The following is a 19,844-nucleotide window of genomic DNA, read 5'->3' on the forward strand; positions in this document are numbered from 1 at the left end:
AAAAATTTTCATACTCTTTCAAAATTAAGAAATAATTCACAAATAAAGAAAAAATTGATACAGAAATAAAAAACAAAGCATCACTTTCCTTATCTAAAAATTATGAGAAATAAATAGGATCAACCATATGGGATGGTTGTAAGCATTCATGAGAAAATGCCTATCGATTGCTTAACTCGGGGTCTGGCAAGGTAAGCACTCAAACAGCTATTATTCTACTGTATTTTATATATATATATATGATTTTATAGTAATTGGTCAGTTAATAAGTTATTCATTTTATTTTTTGTATCACACTTTATTCAAAAGAGGATTTCAAAGTGAAATGAATGTGGAGCATAAAAAGGATTTTTTTTAATCAGTAAGAAAATTAAGGTGTGGTATGAGAAAACGAGGGTGGGAAAAGAAGATAAACCAAAGTCTGAAAAAAAATAAGATGACATTAAGAAAAGTCAAGTACACAAAATATAAGCCATAAAGTACAATTCACATTGATAAGAATGGGCCACAGCTTTGGCTCTAATATGTTTTTCAGCTAATGCAAAGACAATGATATAACTCTAAATGCCTATGAAATGAAAATAAAGCAGTTGCTCAGCAAATCACTCATCCATTCCTGGCAACGGAACCTCAGAGGTGTGATTCTTTTTATTAAGAATAGGCTGAGATACAGTGACAGTATATACAATAACTTCAATATAATGAACGATGAGGTTGTAAGAAAGATTTTTTCTCCTATTTAAAACTTCATAATCTTTATTATAGAAAAACAGGAAATAGAATTTAAAAAGAAAAATGTGAGGAAAAATCTCTAGGTCGTCATTTAGATAGCAATAATATCCAGAGATCACTACTGTTCATAACATGGTGTATTTCCTTCCAAACTATTTTCTTTTTTTTTTTTTTTTTTTTTTTTTTTTTTTTTTTTGAGACGGAGTCTCGCTGTGTCACCCAGGCTGGAGTGCAGTGGCGCGATCTCGGCTCACTGCAAGCTCCGCCTCCCGGGTTTACGCCATTCTCCTGCCTCAGCCTCCGAGTAGCTGGGACTACAGGCGCCCGCCACCACGCCCGGCTAGTTTTTTGTATTTTTAGTAGAGACGGGGTTTCACCATGTTAGCCAGGATGGTCTCGATCTCCTGACCTCGTGATCCACCCGCGTATTTGCACATGTAAATAATATGTTTATTTACAAATATTGGATCATTTATACAGACAGTTTTGTACATTGCCTTTTGTTCTTAATGTATTCAGAACTTTTTATGTTAATATTTAAATATCTATACCATGATTTTGATGGCTACATAATATATCATAATATAGGTATATCTTAATGTATTCAACCAAACTTTTTAAATGTCACATTTAGATTGTTTCCAAACTTCTTCTATTACAAATAAATATTGTGAATATTTCCTTAAGAAATATCAGAAAGCCAGGCATGGTGGCATGCACCTGTAGTCCCAGCCACTGGGCATCCTGAGACGAGAGAATCACTTGAGTCCAGGGGTTCAAGGCCAGCCTGGGCAACAGGCCAACGTAGTGAGAGGAAGGAAGGGATGTGGGGGGAGAGGAGAGGAAGAAAAGGAGGCAGGGAGGCTGATCGAAATTGAAGAACATTCTAGAGAATAACTGCCTTTACTCTCCAAAAAGTCAAAAGTAAAAACATCAGGAAAAAAAATGAAAAATTCCTCCAGATTAAAGAAGACTAAAGAGACTGAATGGTAAATAGTTTCATAAAACATTGGAGTAATTGACAAAATTGGAATATGGACTGTGGAGCAGATTTATGAATGAGTACAATGTTATATTTCTTGCTTTTTTGTTGTTTGGTTGGTTGGTTTTGTTTTTGTTTTGTTTTGTTTTTTAGGCAGTCTCGCTCTGTCACCCAGGCTGGAGTGCAGTGGTACAATCTCAGCTCATTGCAACCTCCGCCTCCCAGGTTCAAGTTATTCTCATGCCTCGGCCTCCTGAGTAGCTGGGACTACAGGCACATGCCACGACGCAGGGCTAATTTTGGTATTTTTAGTAGACACGGGGTTTCACCATATTGGCCAGGCTGCTCTGGCACTCCTGACCTCAAGTGACCTGCCCACCTTGGTCTCCTAAAGTGTTGGGATTACAGCTGTAAGCCACTGCACCTGGCCTATATTTCTTGATTTTTATACTTGTTCTATAAATGAATGTCCTTACTCTTGGGAAATATACACTGAAGTATTTCAAGTTAAAGAAGTACAATATCTGCAACTTACTCTCAAGTGGTTCAAAAAAATTTATGTACACACAAACACACACACCACAGAGAAAATTAGAGAATGATAAAGCAAGTGGGGCAAAATGTAAAATATTGGTTAATCTGATTAAAGAGGGTAAAGGAGTTCTTTGTACCACTCTTGCAACTATTTTTAAGTTTAAAATGATATCAAAATTTTAAAAATTTCTCCCAAGCAACCACTAAAGAAAGCTATACAAAGTAGTATAGACAAACAAATCTACTATAAATAAGTTAAGATGGCATTCCAAATTATCTTCAAGTAACCCACAGGAAGGCATAAAAAGAAAGAGGGTAGAAAGAGAGAGAGGGAGGGAAACAGAGGAATGAGAAGTAGAGGAAGCAAACAAACAAAAAACAAAAATACAGACTTAAGCCCTATCAGTAATTACCTTAAATATAAATAATCTAAATATACCAATTAAAAGACCATGATTGGCACATTGGATAAAAAACATCAACCATTAATATGCTGCCTATAAGAAACTCACTTCATATATATCACCATAGGTATGTTGAAAGTAAAAGAATGGTAAAAGTTATATCATGCAAACATTAATCCAAAAGTTACCCCTCCAAAAAATCAACTGGTGTTTAAAGCAAAAACAACAAAGTACTGTTACAACATTTGCAGAGGTAAAACATATGACAGCAACACCACAAAAGAAGGGAAAAAGTCACTTGTCTGCCGAAGAGCCTCCAGTGGATAAAAGTCAAAGTCCTTAGAAACTCCTTCAAATCCCCATGCAATCTGTCCTTGTTACCACTCTCACCTCCTTCCCAACTATTCTCCCTTTTGTTGACTGTCTGCTCATCACATTAACCTACAGGCTGTTCCTAGAACATCCTGGAAAAGCTCCCACTAAAGCACCTGAACACAGGTGGCTCCCTCTGCTCAGAAGGCTCTTACACCCAGAGGACCAAAAGCTAACTCATTCCTTAATGAGCATCATCCCAACAAATCTCTTTACAGCTATAATTTACACTCTCACCCTGCCCCCATTGCCCTACTCAATTGTTTATAGCACCTATCACCTTTTAATATTCTATAACTTCCTTCCTTATTGAGTTTATTACTTATAGCTAGACTATAAATTCCAAGACAGCATGAATTTTCTTTCTTTTCTTCATAAATGTATCCCAAGTCCATAGAATAGCGGCTGGTATACAACAGTTATTTAAATGTTAATTTGTCAAAGCAATGGATGAATATTTGTTAGGAAGAGGAAAAAGAGAAAGATGTTCACGATACAGTAGAAATATTATTCTGAGAACCCAGAGCACCAAAAATGGCCTGACTGCAGTCAGCTGTTCAGACTCATTTTAGCCTTTTCTATAGAGGAATAACCGGATGAAAAGCATACCTTAAGAATCTCAATATAGCAGACATTAAGACATTGAAAGGTGAGAAATCTCAAGGGTTTCTCCACCCCAAAGATAAGTCCAGTTTTCAAACAGGAAACGGAGTAAGGGAAATGGCACAAACAATTCTGTATCAATCACATTCCAACTGTATATCCTATGTTTAGAGTCACCTCGACAGAAGAAGAATATCATGTTTACACAAAGCACTTGGACATGTGTTTGTCACTTTTATTCCTTTTTTAAAAAAACTCGTTGCACACAAAATTCTAAAGCAAAGGGATTTGCAGACCATCCATTAGAGATAAGAAATACCTAGCTGCTGTTTGTTCCTTTTCAACTAGTAGGCATCTCTAGGCATAGATGTCACCCAGACTAGTAATGTAAATAGGTCATTTAAACAAGGAATTCAAGTAGAAAATGGAAATCATTGAACTACCATTAACGCACCACACAAGTTTCAGTCAGAAACAAAGAGGAAATACACACCTACCATCAAAGCTGATAGTACAGAGCACATTAAGCTAGTATGTCCTTCTTCAAGTCTGCTGGCATCCTGTCAAATGAAAATGTGGGCAACCTTTAAGAACTAGCTCACAATGCTACCTACTTCATGAACACAATTCCCACAGATGAATGAAATATTAGCTTCTATAATGCCCTTAGCATTAATATCAAGTTATGGCACTTTTACTTCCCTGGTATCATAGCTACGAGTACTCAACATCGTTGACACCATGAGGCCAGGAATCCTGTGCTTTTAATCTTTTTTATCTCCTTTGGCAACTCACAAATAGGTCCAACAAATCCTAATTGAATCAAACCAAATGCTTCCAAAATAATCTCTCACTCTAGTAGGCTAGGAAAAATCTTTTTATATAGTATTTGCTGAATTTGTTTGAATGGGATCTCAAGCAGATTCATATTTCTGGAAACTTTTGTTCTATTAGTTCTGAGTTCAGTTGAGCCACTGAGTACGGTCAGCAGCTATTGCTTGTTGCTATTCTTTTATTTAAACTAACCAAACATTCACTCTTTTGCCATCCTGACTTCTGGTATAAAATTGCATATGACCTGAATGATTGCCTGAATCACTGAAATGTTTGGTTCATTTCTTTGACCATGGCTAAAACAGTCCCTAGCACATAGTAGGTGTTTAGTAATAATTGTTGAATGAAATTGTTCAAAGAACCAGGCAAAACCAGCGTTCTGACAACAGACTATGGAAGCTGTATACTTATTATGATTTCAGGGGTAGATCATTTCCAAAGACGACCTCAAACAATTCCTACAATCCCTGCAGGCACACATCTCTGCACATCAAAAGACAGTCTGTTTCCTTTTGCCTTGCATCTGGGCTGGTCTTGTAACTTGCTTTGACCAATGGAATGCACGGAAGTGATATTCTGGGACTTCCACACCCAGATCTTAAAAGACTTGTAGCTTCTGCTTCCCCATTTTTGAGATTCATTGAATGATAAGAAACTATGGGAAAGGAGAAGCCCAGCCGATAGGCGCCAAGCCATCCCAGCTGTTCCAGCAAAGATTGCCAACAGACAAGTAAAACAATCTGAGATGTTCCAACCCCAGCTGAGTTCTTCGCTAAATACAACTATGTAACTGCAGCCAACACATGGAATAAAGTTAGTCATCCCATCAAGTTCTCTCTGCTCAGTGGCAGGATCATGAGTAAATAACTGGTTTTGTTGTTATAAACCACTAAATTTTGGGGTGGTTTGTTATGCATGGTAGATAACTGAGAGAGTCCTAATAGTTTCTATTTTATCCTTCCTGTATATATGTATTAAGGATACTGTGAAATGATTATCACTTAATGTGTGTTTCTGGGTGCTGATATTTTTGATAAGCTTTTTTGGGTTTTGTTTTAGTTTTCTTATTTTAGCTTTTTGCTTAAAAAGTACTTTATGGTGCTTCTTTTCTATAACCTTTTAAGAATATGTTATCAACATAAAAAGAATGCTTATAAAATATGTATAAGGTATAAAGACTAAAGCAAATGCCTATGAAAATAAAATTTTAATGCCTGCATACTCGCCATCCAGTTTGATAGAACATTACATTACATTTGAAGTTATCTGTGTAGTCCTCTCATGACCCAGCACCTTTCCTAAATTTCTGCTTTATCCTTCTCTTTTCTTTGGAAATTTCCCCAAATATTATATAACCAAATATAAAATTACATGGCTTATTATTATCAATAAATGGAAATGTGTTTTCCAGAACCTGATTTATTAAAAATTGTTTGCCTGAATATTCATGTTTTTGTGCAAAGTTAGAGTGCATTCCGTTTTTACTGCTATATTGTATTTCATTTTATTAACATACCACAGTTAACCATGTTACTGTTGAGCACTTCAATTTCTAGATTTTGCTTATTACAAAAACGGCTACTATAAATATTCTTATATATGGCTTCCATTGTTAGAATATCTAGTATATATTCAGAGGTAGATGAATATATTCAACTTGACTGGATAATGCCAAATTGTTTTATAATACTGTGATATAAACTCATGCTACCATCAGTGATATATATAGCACCCATTGTTCTATATCCTCATCAACACTTGATATTGTCAGACATTTAAATTATTTTCACTGTGGAGAATATGAAAGGATATCTCACAGTGTTTTAATTTTTCATTTATCGAATAACTAAAGAAGTTGAGGATCTCATGTGTTTATTGGCTAATTCTCCTCTGTGGAATGCCATTCAAGACTTTTGTTTTTTATTGGGATATTTTTATTATTATTCTGTACTTTTATTCTATATTCTGGTTACAATTATTTTTACTGTTGTATGTGTTGCAAATAACTTCTTCCAGGTTTGTCTTTTCACTTTCTTTACAGCGTCCCTTGGTAAACGTAAGTTCTTAATTGTAGTATAGCTACATTTATCAATAATTTATCTTACAATTGGTGCATGTGTCTCCTTTAAGAAACTTATTCCAATGTCATAAAGATAATTTCCTTTAAAGGTTGTATAGTTCTACCTTTCATATTCAAATTTTTACACATGTGGAATCTGTTGGGAGAAGATATGATAGAAATAGGAATACAATTTGATCTTTTTACAATATGAGTAACCAGTTTTAGTGGCTTGATTTATTGTAGTCTATCTTCAATGCAAACTCTGTTAAAAGTCAAATTTATATATATATCTGGTTCTGGTTTTGAGTTTTCTGTTGTTTCTGTTGTTTCATTTGTCTCTGTGTCTCTGCCTTTGCAGATATCAGACTACTATGGATTTAAAATAATTCTTGCTACCTAGTAAAGAAATCTACCTCCCTTGTTCTTCAGGAATGAGTGGGTTATTAATTTTTGCTTTTCCATGTAAATTTTAGGCCCAGATTGGCAAGTTCTGTAAAAATAAACAAAGTTGGTATTTTGACTTCAATCAAATCTACATGTCAATTGATGGAGCATTGCAATTTTTATGAATTTGGAGACTTCTGATCCATGGACATGGTATGTACTTTAATGTTACTTTAATATTATAATTTTGTCCTTAAAAAGTCTCACAAATGTTTGTCACATTTATTCCTAGGTAATTTAGAATTACCTTAACTGTAGGTGGCAAGAATATAGCAATATAATTGTGTATACTGATTTTTGTATCAAGCAAACTTACCAAATTTATTTATTAATCCTAATTTATCTATAAATTTCTTTGAAATTTCAGTGAAGACATTATTAGCTAATAGTAATGGTTTTGTTTATTCTCTTCAAATCTTTATGCCCTTTTTTTTCCTTTTTTCTGCCAAATTGATCCAGCAAGGATTCCTATTTCAATGTTAAGAGAAGACATTCTTGGAATCCTCTTACTTGTAAAGGAGATGTTTTCTATGTTTAACCATTAGAGATAATACCTGCCCTATGTTCTTTGAAGTTAACTTCTTTTTAGATTAAGCTAATTTTTGATTAGTTTGCAAATCATGAATGTTCAATTTTATAAAAATGATTTTTATCTACACTACTTTTTCCCTTAATTTGTCAATGTAATTAATTATGGTAAATGAAAGTTCTAATATTAGAATCATTAAAGTAACTTCACACTTCGGGGATGAGTCCAAATTGATCATGATAAGTTAGTTATTTTGTACAGTATTCAGTTTGATTAAAGAATTTTGTTATCTATAATTGTGTGAGATACTCTGTAATTTTTCCTTCTCTTAGTATCCTTGCAAAAGTGCCGGTACTCATATCTACTAGCTTTTTATCCATTACATACTACCAGAAAATGAAATTTAAACAGTGCTTTTAAAACAGATAACACCATCTATATGATTAACTCAAATAAAAGATGTTTAAAACCTATACAGAGAAAATTATACAACTTTTTAAAGAGTCATTAATAAAAATCTCTAAAAAATTGAGAGACATATCATGTTATGAATCTGAAAACTCAAAATTGTAAAGGTATAAATTACCCCAAGTAGATTAGATAGACTCATTGCAATCCCAGTCAAAATCCAGCAGGTTTCCTTTTGTGAGATTTAGTCATTTGAATTTATACAAATGCAGAGACCTAAGAATACCCAAAATATTCTTGAGAGAGTTGGAAGGACTTGCTTCACCAGCTATCAAGACATTATAAACCTATAATAATTCAGATAGTGTGGTATTTGCTCAGGGACAGACAAGTAGACAAAGCAACACAATACAGAAAGCGGGACAGACTTATACATAATAGATACTTAATATATGACAGAATAACACTGTTGATCATAAGGGAAAGGACTGCTCAAAATATGGTGCCGGCCATTTTTCCCATATGAAGAAAAATGAAATTGGTCCTTTCTCTTCTATGTACACAAAAATTAGTTCCATGTAAATTGAAAACCTAAGTAAGAAAGGCAAAACTATAATGTTTTTAAAATACAGGAAAATATCTTTACTAAACTAGGGTAGGTGAAGATCTCAAACATAGAAAAGAATAAACCCTAAAGGAAAAATTCAACTGTATTAAAATTAAGAACTTTTCTCATACTTCAGCAATATTTTCAATAATATTACTGAGCAAGTACTGAATATATAAATAATGCCTACAGTGGCTCATGCCTGTAATCCCAGCACTTGGGGAAGCTGAGGCTAAAGGATTGCTTGAGGCCAGGAGTTTGAGATCAGCCTAGGCAACATGGTGAGATCCTGTCTCTACAAAAAGTAAAAATATTAGCCAGGCATGGTGGCATGTGCCTGTAGTCCCAGTTCCTCAGGAGACAGAGGTGGGAGGAACACTTGAGCCCAGGAGGTCAAGCTGCAGTGAGCCATGATTACACCACTGCATGCCAGCCTGAGCAACAGAGTGAGACCCTGTCTCAAGCCAAAAAAGAACAACTATATATCAACAAGAACAGAAAACCTATAGAAAAATAGTCAAAAGTTTCAAATGGGCACTTCACAAAATATGAAATTCAAATAGACAATAAACATATGAGAAAACTTTATACCTTATAGGTAATGAGAAAAATATAAATTAAAAATACCAACAGTTGGCCGGGCGCGGTGGCTCAAGCCTGTAATCCCAGTACTTTGGGAGGCCCAGACGGGCGGATCACGAGGTCAGGAGATCGCGACCATCCTGGCTAACACGGTGAAACTCCATCTCTACTAAAACATACAAAAAACTAGCCGGGTGACGTGGCGGGCGCCTGTAGTCCCAGCTACTCGGGAGGCTGAGGCAGGAGAATGGCGTGAGCCCGGGAGGCGGAGCTTGCAGTGAGCTGAGATCCGGCCACTGCACTGCAGCCTGGGTGGCAGAGCGAGACTCCGTCTCAAAAAAAAAAAAAAAAAAATAGCAACAGTTATTTTAGAACCACCTCACTGGCAAACATTAAACTCTGACACTAGCACGCATTGTAGAAAATGGAACATTAGGAAATCTCATGCACCACTGTGTAGAAGATAAAGTATTAGGTTGGTGCAAACGTAATCGCAATTGTAATTTGCCATTACTTTAGGGGCAAAAACCGCAATTCTGTTTGCACCAACCTAATAGTATAAGCTACATTGGAAATGTGAATAGCATTACCTATCAATCTGAAAATAGGTATAGCCTGGGTGGGAGAACTGGGGAGATGTTGGTCAAAGGATGCACAATTTCAGTTAGACAGGTGGAATAAGTTCAAGAGCTCTATTGTACATCATTGTGACTACAATTAATAATAATGTTATATATTTGAAAATTGCTAAGGGTAGATTTTAAGTGTTCTCACCACAAAAAAAAAATGTGAGATGATACATATGTTAAATAGGTTGATGTAGCTATTCCACATATATACATATATCAAAACATGTTGTACACCATAAGCATGTACAATTTTTACCTGTCAATTTAAGTAGGCATAACTTACAGCAAGTCGGCTTCTAGAGTCTCATTTACACATACAACAGGAAATATGCTACCATTGCCTCAAATTGGAATCAACTGAAATATGTCATTCATAAAGTAGACAAATTATGCTACATTTTTACAATGGAATATCACATCACAATGAACATGAGCAACAGTAGATACCCACGCCTCACAGGTGACTCACAAGCATAATGTTGGGTGAAAAAAGCCAGACTCAAAATACTACATATGGTATGAATCCTTCCATATAAACTTCAAAAACAGGCAAAACTTAAATTTTTAGAAATACATAAGCGGTAAAGCATAAAGAAAAGCAAAAAGTAATTATCTCAACAGTCAGGACATAAGATTCTTAAAGGGAGAAGATAAAAGTTACACTCATGGAAGGCACCATAGGGAAGTGTTCTATGTTGAAATGTGTGTGGTTTCACTACCACTGTATGTTTACCATTCATAGCTCTATGTATGTTTTATGCACTTTCCTACAGTTATCTAAAACATGAAAATATTAATTTGTTTTTGTTTAAAAGCAATTAAATACTTTGAAAGACAACAAAATAGAGAGGTTAAAATGAGACTCTGAAATCTAACAAACCTGGATTCCAATCGCAAGTCCATTACTCAATCTTGTGACCTTGTGATGCTTAATTGCTCTGTAAGCCAGTGGTTCTAACCTTCGCTGCACTTTGTAATCACCTGAGGAGCTTTAAAAACTACAAAAACTGGCCAGGTGTGGTGGCTTACGTCTGTAATCCCAGCACTATGGGAGGCTGAGGCAGTCGGATCACCTGAGGTCAGGAGTTCAAGACCAGCCTGACCAACATGGAGAAACCCTGTCTGCACTAAAAATACAAAATTAGCCAGGCATGGTGGCACATGCCTGTAATACTAGCTACTCCAGAGGCTGAGGCAGGAGAATGACTCGAACCCGGGAGGCGGAGGTTGCTGTGAGCTGAGATCGCACCATTGCAGTCTAACAAGAGTGAAACTCCATCTCAAAAAAAAAAAAAAAAACTACAAAAACCCAGTGCCACCTCCAGAGGTTCTGATTTAATTGATCCAGGTGAATGATGGCCTGAGCACTGATAATTTTGAAAGCTCCCAGGAGATCCTAATGGGCAGCCATGGCTGTGAACCACTGCTGTAAGCCCCAGTTTCCTCATCTGTAAAACTGCAATGATGATGATGATGATGATACCTTGTTGGAGAGTTGTTATAAGGATGAAAGGTGATAGTGTGTGCTTAGGATAGTGTCTGGTAGTCAATGAAGTTTCACTCTTACCGCTCACTTTACAAACAAGTTTTGCAGTTTGATTGCAACTGATATTAAAGAATCGTAAGAAATAGATAGTACTTTTAAGAAATCAGATTTGATGACAACCTGGATGCAAAAGAATAAAAGACAAGAATACTGATTGGTACACTCAGGGAGGAAAACAGAAAAGGAAGCAGACCGGTCTTTTGACTATCAGCTGTCTTAGGAACGTTTCCCATACTGGGCCCCTGGGTCATGGACTGGTATCGGTTAGGAACCAGGCCACACAGCAGGTGGTGAGCTGCAGGCAGGCAAGTAAGCATTACCGCCTGAACTCCACCTTCTGTCAGATCAGGGGTGGCATTAGATCTCACAGGAGCACAACCCCTATTGTGAACTGTGCGTGCAAGGGGTCTAGGTTGTGCACTCCTTACAAGAATCTGACTAATACCCGATGATCTGAGGTGGAACAGTTTCATCTCTCAACCATCCTCACCGACTCCATCCATGGAAAAATCCTCTTCCATAAAACCAGTCCCTGGGGCCAAAAAGGTTGGGGACTGCTGATCTAGACACAGTCTCTCAGTTATACTCTCTTGTAATTTTCCAAGTTTATATGAGTAATTTAAAAACCAGCAAACGACTTGGCTTTATGTCTTCTGGCCTTATTGTGGGTGGAACCTTGGAAATGCTAGTGCCTTATAGATATAATGTTCTCTTTGTTTAAAGATTTTGTTTCCCAACCAAGGAAATAATTAAGTTTGAATTCTCTCATCCCCCTCTATGATGTTCAGCTGGTTTTTGTTTTAGGACATGCTAATTTTTGCTGAGACTCCCTGTTGATGTAGTATTTGTTTGTTGTCATGAGCGTGTTACAGGGTAGGTTTGTGATATTCTAAACCAATCAGTAATCATTGCATTAGAAATCTTCCTTTACATAGACAAAATTAAAATTTTGCTTCTTAATCTCATACATCAAAAAATCTTTCTCTAATTCAATTGAGTTGGCCAGCTCCAAGTCCTAAAAAATAGTGCTAAATATCTGGAATTCAGGACTGGGTGCTGTGGATCACACCTGTAATCGCAGCACTTTGGGAGGCTGAGACAGAACTTGAGGCCAGGAGTTGGAGCTGCAGTGAGCTATGATCACACCACTACATTCACACCACTGCTTTGTTGATTAGGTTAATATTCTTCCCTTAAACCATCATTTAGCAAATGAACACTGAAGTAAAATATCCACCAGAGGCAAAACATAAAAATAAAAAATTTTTAAAAAGAAGAGATCCCTTAAACAAGGGAGGAGGTTATGAAGTGATGAGAAAGAGTTGAGGGAATTTGTTGACCGGCCCAGCCCTCAGCTAGATTCAATCCAGTCCACCTGTTAAATGCCAAGAAAAATAAGTGCATTTTGCAGAGGCTGAGATCGCCAGCTCTCTCCTCTGACCTCCCTCCTTTCTGACCCTTTGACCTCCCCTGCAGGAGCCGCTTTGAGCAACTGTGCCCAGCACCTGGGAGGCGAAAGAACCCTGCAGAAGCCAACAAATCAACATTCCACCAGAAATTCTGTGCTGGATAATTCAACCAATTCAGCTGTTATCCTGGCCACACCCTCGGTCTGGGCTTCCATCCAAACCTCATTCTTCTTCACTATTGAAAACCAGAAGCCACAGCCCCCAGCCCTGTCTTCTAGCTCCCCACCCAGGCCCCGCTCTCTCTGAGCCTCTCCACTGTGCCTCGTGAAACCCCAGTTCTATAAGGAACAAAATTCCTTTGGTCTACAAATATTTCCTTGAGAATTCCCCCAACATTAATTAAAAAAATTTCTGGCCAGGCGCTGTGGCTCACACCTGTAATCCCAGCGCTTTGGAAGGCCAAGTGGGGAGGATCATTTGAGCCCCAAGAGTTCAAGACCAGCCTGGGCAACATAGTGAGACCTTGTCTCTACAAAAAATACAAAAATCAGCCAAGCATGGTGGTTTATGCCTGTGATCCCAGCTACTTGGAAGGCTAAGCGGGGAGAATCACTTGAGCCTGCAAGGTTAAAAGGCTGCAGTAAGAGGAGATCGCACCACAGCACTTCAGCCTGGGCAACAGAGTGAGACCCCATCAGGGAAACTAGAAATGAACTACTTAGCTTTCTTCCAAAACCTGCAATTCATGAGGAATAATCATCCTCTTAATCAGCAGGGCACCAACATTTTGAGTGAACACGACCTTCTCCCATTTGCCTTCCACATGCCATCTGTTGCCAGACCTTGACAATTCTAACTCTAGGGACTTTGTGTAAGGGAATGGGGCCTAAATGGGCCCATGCTCAATTATTGATCATTCTAAAATTTTTTTGAGTTTGTATTATGAAAAGTTTCAAGCATACATTATATAGAGACTAGTAAGGCAAAAATCCCAAGTACCCACCAGGTCTTCTTAACATTTTACAATACTGTATTTGATTCCATTTCCTTTCAAAATTTTTTTTAAATAAACACAGAATGGTTGAATGACTCTCCCCAGGTCTACATCACATACTCCACACAGTGTCTGAGACAGAACATAAAAAGAATTATTTGCTCAATAGTACTTGGCATAAATGTATGAGCCTCCCTGAGTCCCAATCCCTTCTTTCCCTATGTCCCTTTCATCCTGCCTCCTTTTTGTATTTCTATCTGCATTAGTTGCCTCTCTCAACATTTTTTTCTTTGTACATCTGTGCTTGTCCATCTATTTCCCTTTTATTATCTTTCTCTCTAAAAGATTTCTTCTTTCCTTTAATAATAACTACAGCCATGTGTCGCTTACCCATGAGGCTATGTTCAGAGAAACGTGTTGCTAGGCACTGATGAAAGTTGTGTGGACATCACCAAGTGTACTCACACAAACCTAGATGGCATAGCCCACTACACGTCTGGGATATATGGTAGAGTCTTTTGCTCCTAGGTTACAAACCTGTACAGCATGTTACTGTAATGAACACTGTAGGCAGTTGTAACACAATGGTATTTGTGCATCTAAACATCTGCAAATGTAGAAGAAATACAACAAAAAATAGATAGTATAAATGATTTAAAATGGTACGTCTAGGGTACTTACCATGAATAAAGCTCGCAGGACTGGAAGTTGCTCCGGGTGAGCCAGTGAGTGAATGTGAGGGCTGAGGACATTACTGCACACTGCTGTAGACTTTACGAACACTGTACCCTTAGGCTATATTAATTGTTTTCTTCAATAATAAATTTTAGCTTACTGTAACATTTTTAACTTTCAGCTTAATATTTTTCAATTCTTGTAACAACACAGCTTAAAACACATTGTACAGTTGTACAAAAATATTTCTTTATTCTATAAGCTTTTTTCTATTTTTAACTTTTTTTTAAACTTTTAAAACTTTTTTCATAACTACCAAGACACAAATACAAACATTAGCCTAGGCATACATGTTAAGATGGCTACAATGTCACTAGGCAATAGGGATTTTCAGGTCTGTTATAATCTTATGGGACCACCATAGTATACACGGTCCATCATTAACCACAACATCATGCAGCACATGACTGCATTTCATAAGCACCTACTATGTGCCAGATGCTGTTCTAGACCCTTAAGAAACAGACCTGTCAACCTTTTTCTCTACGTAGCTTTCTCTTTGCTGATACATCCTGTTTTCTGACCATCTTTCAATCTGGATTTCTTCCCCCTTTTTCCTTTATCATCTCCACCCCTTCCCACACTTCCCTTGTCTAAACTGACTATAAAAGAAAATAGAAGCATCATTTTATGTATAATTGTGCTTTTGCATGAGAATGAGTTCTCCATAGCTTAACTTTTAGAAGCGAGTTAAGAAATAATTTCCTATTGGGTAATATTCAGATTTTTAACAGCAGCTCTCAAGTCTGAAAAGCAGCTTTTATTTCTCACCAGGTACCCTGGATCCTGAGCATACCTGAATTGTCTCCATCTTACAAATTTACTTCCAGGCTTTTTCTTAACGCTGTTTCTTGTTAGATGGATGTTCTCAAACTGGATGTGTCAAGATTCTTCAGAGACTTGGCTGCCTCTGTCCCCACTTTCTCACTCGTGTCACCAGCATTTAACAAATGCCTAGTGCACAGAAAGTGCTCAAGAAATGTTTATTGTATTTTTTTAAAACATAATTAAAACTCAGTTACTCATTACTTGGTGCACCACGTTTTCTGTTAGGTGATAGACCACCACAGAAACGAATTCAACTCAAATTGACAGGCCAAAATGGAAAAAGAGGAGGTAAAAACAATAGACAAGAAGAATCCACAACAATTGTCACCCTGAGAAGGAATGAGAAACTCTGAGATCCTTCCTTCTTAGGGGGTTAAAGAACTGTCAGAGCTGGGGTAGAAGCGACTGCAAATAGTTGGCCTCCTTATTAATCCTTCAGGGGAAGAAAACTTATTCTAAGTACAAGGACTAACAGCTGCAGTTCTACCAGCACATTCCACAGAAGTTACAAGGAAACTGATGAGAATTCAAATACTCTGTGATAACAGTGGGACGAAGCTGCCAAAGAAAAACACTAGAAAAAAAGATTTGCAGACTTTTCTCGCTTAGAAAAGCGAAGAATTAAACCACCTGTATCTGGAAGACCCCAGTGAACCAGGGGTTAAAGAAGATGGTATTAAATGCCCATGTGAAGGTTTACACAAAGGGGCATAGCAGTAGTATTAAATAACAAGGAAGTTAAAAATAATCATAGCTAACAACAATGTACTGTGTTTTTCAAAACAGCTAGATGAGAGGATTTGAGACGTTCCCAACATATAGAAATGATAAATCAAGTGATGGATACTCTGAATATCGTGACTTAATCATTACTCGTTCTACACACTTAATGAACTACCATCTGTATGCCATAAATATGTACAAATGTTGTGTATCAAATAATAATAATTTCCTCTCTCTAGACCCCTCCCAGGTCCAAACTGGTTTACATTTGAGCGAGCTAATTTATCCACACCAAGAGATAAAGTCCTTGATGTTCAACTCCCTTAGGAATTTAGTAATTAAGCTCATTTAGAAGATAAGTACTAGGTGTTTGAGAAGAAAGGCATTCCTGGCAAAGCAAGGTTGTAGACTCCTGGAGCAGGTGAATCTTCATGAGGCCCAAATAGACCACATTCTTAGAAGACGACCATATTTTTGCAACACCTGCCTGCAATGAACTCACCTTGGGTGCTTGTTAAAAATTCAGATTTCAGAATTCAGAAATTTAGATTTCTGGAACCCAACTATTTTCTTTTAACTGAAGGTTTACATACAAAGGAATAGCTCGTGTTAAATAACTAGGAATTTTTTTAAAAAACAAACAAAACAAAACAACCTCCTGTTTAGGCATTATCCAAATCCAAACTGATTTGCAACTTTTATGAGATCTAAGGTAAGGGTTCCTGGGGGTCAAATGCATTTCAGCAAATCTTCCTGATGAAGCAGAGTCTTAGAGGTCCAGAGACCACACTGCATGTATCCGCCATAAACCTCTCGTGGAGCCAAAACTACCTGTTCCGAGGTCTCCTGTTCTGGGAACATCCTCCCTTGACCACAGGCCTGAGGAACTGCGGGACGGAAACTCCTCCTGTATGCTTCACAGAGTCTTTTTCTTTGCTCTTGCATAGACCTGAACACTGGACTTTATACTCCTAACAGCTGCTGACATTTATCACATTATCCTATTTAGTTGTCTCTTTCAGCAGATTTATGTACTTTTTTTTTTTTAATTTATTTATTATTATTATACTTTAAGTTGTAGGGTACATGTGCATAACGTGAAGGTTTGTTACATATGTATACTTGTGCCATGTTGGTGCGCTGCACCCATCAACTCGTCATTTACATCAGGTATAACTCCCAGTGCAATCCCTCCCCCCTCCCCCCTCCCCATGATAGGCCCCGGTGTGTGATGTTCCCCTTCCCGAGTCCAAGTGATCTCATTGTTCAATTCCCACCTATGAGTGAGAACATGCGGTGTTTGGTTTTCTGTTCTTGTGATAGTTTGCTAAGAATGATGGTTTCCAGCTGCATCCATGTCCCTACAAAGGACACAAACTCATCCTTTTTTATGGCTGCATAGTATTCCATGGTGTATATGTGCCACATTTTCTTAATACAATCTGTCACTGATGGACATTTGGGTTGATTCCAAGTCTTTGCTATTGTGAATAGTGCTGCAATAAACATACGTGTGCATGTGTCTTTATAGCAGCATAATTTATAATCCTTTGGGTATATACCCAGTAATGAGATGGCTGGGTCATATGGTACATCTAGTTCTAGATCCTTGATGAATCGCCATACTGTTTTCCATAATGGTTGAACTAGTTTACAATCCCACCAACAGTGTAAAAGTGTTCCTATTTCTCCACATCCTCTCCAGCACCTGTTGTTTCCTGACTTTTTAATTATCGCCATTCTAACTGGTGTGAGATGGTGTCTCATTGTGGTTTTGATTTGCATTTCTCTGATGGCCAGTGATGATGAGCATTTTTTCATGTGTCTGTTGGCTGTATGAATGTCTTCTTTTGAGAAATGTCTGAATCAATATCATGAAAATGGCCAAACTGCCCAAGGTAATTTATAGATTCAATGCCATCCCCATCAAGCTACCAATGAGCTTCTTCACAGAATTGGAAAAAACTGCTTTAAAGTTCATATGGAACCAAAAAAGAGCCCGCATCTCCAAGACAATCCTAAGTCAAAAGAACAAAGCTGGAGGTATCACGCTACCTGACTTCAAACTATACTACAAGGCTACAGTAACCAAAACAGCATGGTACTGGTACCAAAACAGAGATATAGACCAATGGAACAGAACAGAGTCCTCAGAAATAATACCACACATCTACAGCCATCTGATCTTTGACAAACCTGAGAGAAACAAGAAATGGGGAAAGGATTCCCTATTTAATAAATGGTGCTGGGAAAATTGGCTAGCCATAAGTAGAAAGCTGAAACTGGATCCTTTCCTTACTCCTTATACGAAAATTAATTCAAGATGGATTAGAGACTTAAATGTTAGACCTAATACCATAAAAATCCTAGAGGAAAACCTAGGTAGTACCATTCAGGACATAGGCATGGGCAAAGACTTCACGTCTAAAACACCAAAAGCAACAGCAGCAAAAGCCAAAATTGACAAATGGGATCTCATTAAACTAAAGAGCTTCTGCACAGCAAAAGAAACTACCATCAGAGTGAACAGGCAACGTACTTTTTTATTTTATTGTTTCATTATTCTATGCTCTTCTGGCTAAAGCTTTCATTTCTTGCTAAGTGTGTGTGTGTGTGTGTGTGTAGTTGTTGTTGTTGTTGAGACAGAGTTTCGCTCTTGTTGCCCAGGCCTGAGTGCAATGGTGTGATCTCGGCTCACTGCAACCTCTGCCTCCTGGGTTCAAGCGATTCTCCTGCCTCAGCCTCCCGAGTAGCTGTTACAGGCACCTGCCACCTCGCCCAGCTAATTTTTTGTATTTTTAGTAGAGACGGGGGTTTCACTATGTTGGCCAGGCTGGTCTCGAACCCCTGACCTCAGGTGATCCACCTGCCTCGGCCTCCCAAAGTGCTGGGATTACAGGCATGAGCCACCTTGCCTGGCCGCTAGGTATATTTTTAAAATAATTCATCATCCTTCCTTTTTGAAATTTAGTGATAAAGCAAGGATAGCAAAATGTTAATTGTAACATCTAGGTGGTTTGTTGGTTTGTTTGTTTGTTTGTTGGGAGAGACAAGGTCTCACTATATTGCCCAGGCTGGTCTCCAGCTCCTGGACTCAAGCAGTCCTCCCATCTCTATCTCCCAAAGTGCTGAGATAACAGGCATTAGCCACCACACCAGGTCTGGCAAATTTATTTTTGATTCCTGTGTTCACCATACAGTTGTTAAACTTTCTGTATGTTTGAAGCTTCTTATAATAAAATATTGGGAGTAGGGAATTCCAAAAGTATGAGAAAGGATAGCATGAAAAGTAAACTCCACTCACTTACTTAAGTCTGGTTCTCAGAAGATATTCACTATTAACAGTTTCTTATATATCCTCCCAGAAGTTGTCGGTACATATATGAGCACATATTATTTTGTACCTGATGGCATGCATCATATAACATTAAGTGCATAAGAGCAAACCTGAAACTTGCTTTCAGTTATGAACACATCACGAAAATCTTTTCAAATCAGTATGTAGTATACAGAAATCAGTCTCATTTTTTAGTTATATGAAATTTCATTTTATGAATATACAATTGGCTCTCTGTTTCCTTGTGTTCTGCACCCATGGATTCAACCAACTTTGCATCAAAAATTGTTCAGGGAAAAACATGGATAGTTGTACCTGTACTGAATATGTGCAGACTTATTTTCTTCATCATTATTCCCTAAATAATACAACTATTTACACAGCATTTACATTGTATTGGGTATTCTAAGTAATCTAAAGGTGATTTAAGGCATACAGGAGGATGTGTGTGTTGTGTACAAACACTACACCATTTAATATAAAGGACTTGAATTTTCTTGGATTTTGGTATCCTCAAGGGGTCCAGGAACTGATCCACCCTGGGCACCAA

At 37.5% G+C, this 19,844-nt stretch overlaps 1 long non-coding RNA gene across 1 annotated transcript; it reads left to right on the plus strand.

Annotated features, from left to right (window-relative positions):
- Positions 1 to 73: 73 nt before the first annotated feature.
- Positions 74 to 14,456, plus strand: LOC119618878 (uncharacterized). The gene is made up of 3 exons (XR_005235233.2): positions 74 to 191; positions 6,997 to 7,120; positions 12,745 to 14,456. It is a non-coding gene; the product is annotated as an uncharacterized lncRNA (long non-coding RNA).
- The last annotated feature ends 5,388 nt before the right edge of the window (positions 14,457 to 19,844 follow it).

Source organism: Chlorocebus sabaeus, chromosome 12 (genome assembly GCF_047675955.1).
Source record: "Chlorocebus sabaeus isolate Y175 chromosome 12, mChlSab1.0.hap1, whole genome shotgun sequence".
Taxonomy (NCBI): domain Eukaryota; kingdom Metazoa; phylum Chordata; class Mammalia; order Primates; family Cercopithecidae; genus Chlorocebus; species Chlorocebus sabaeus.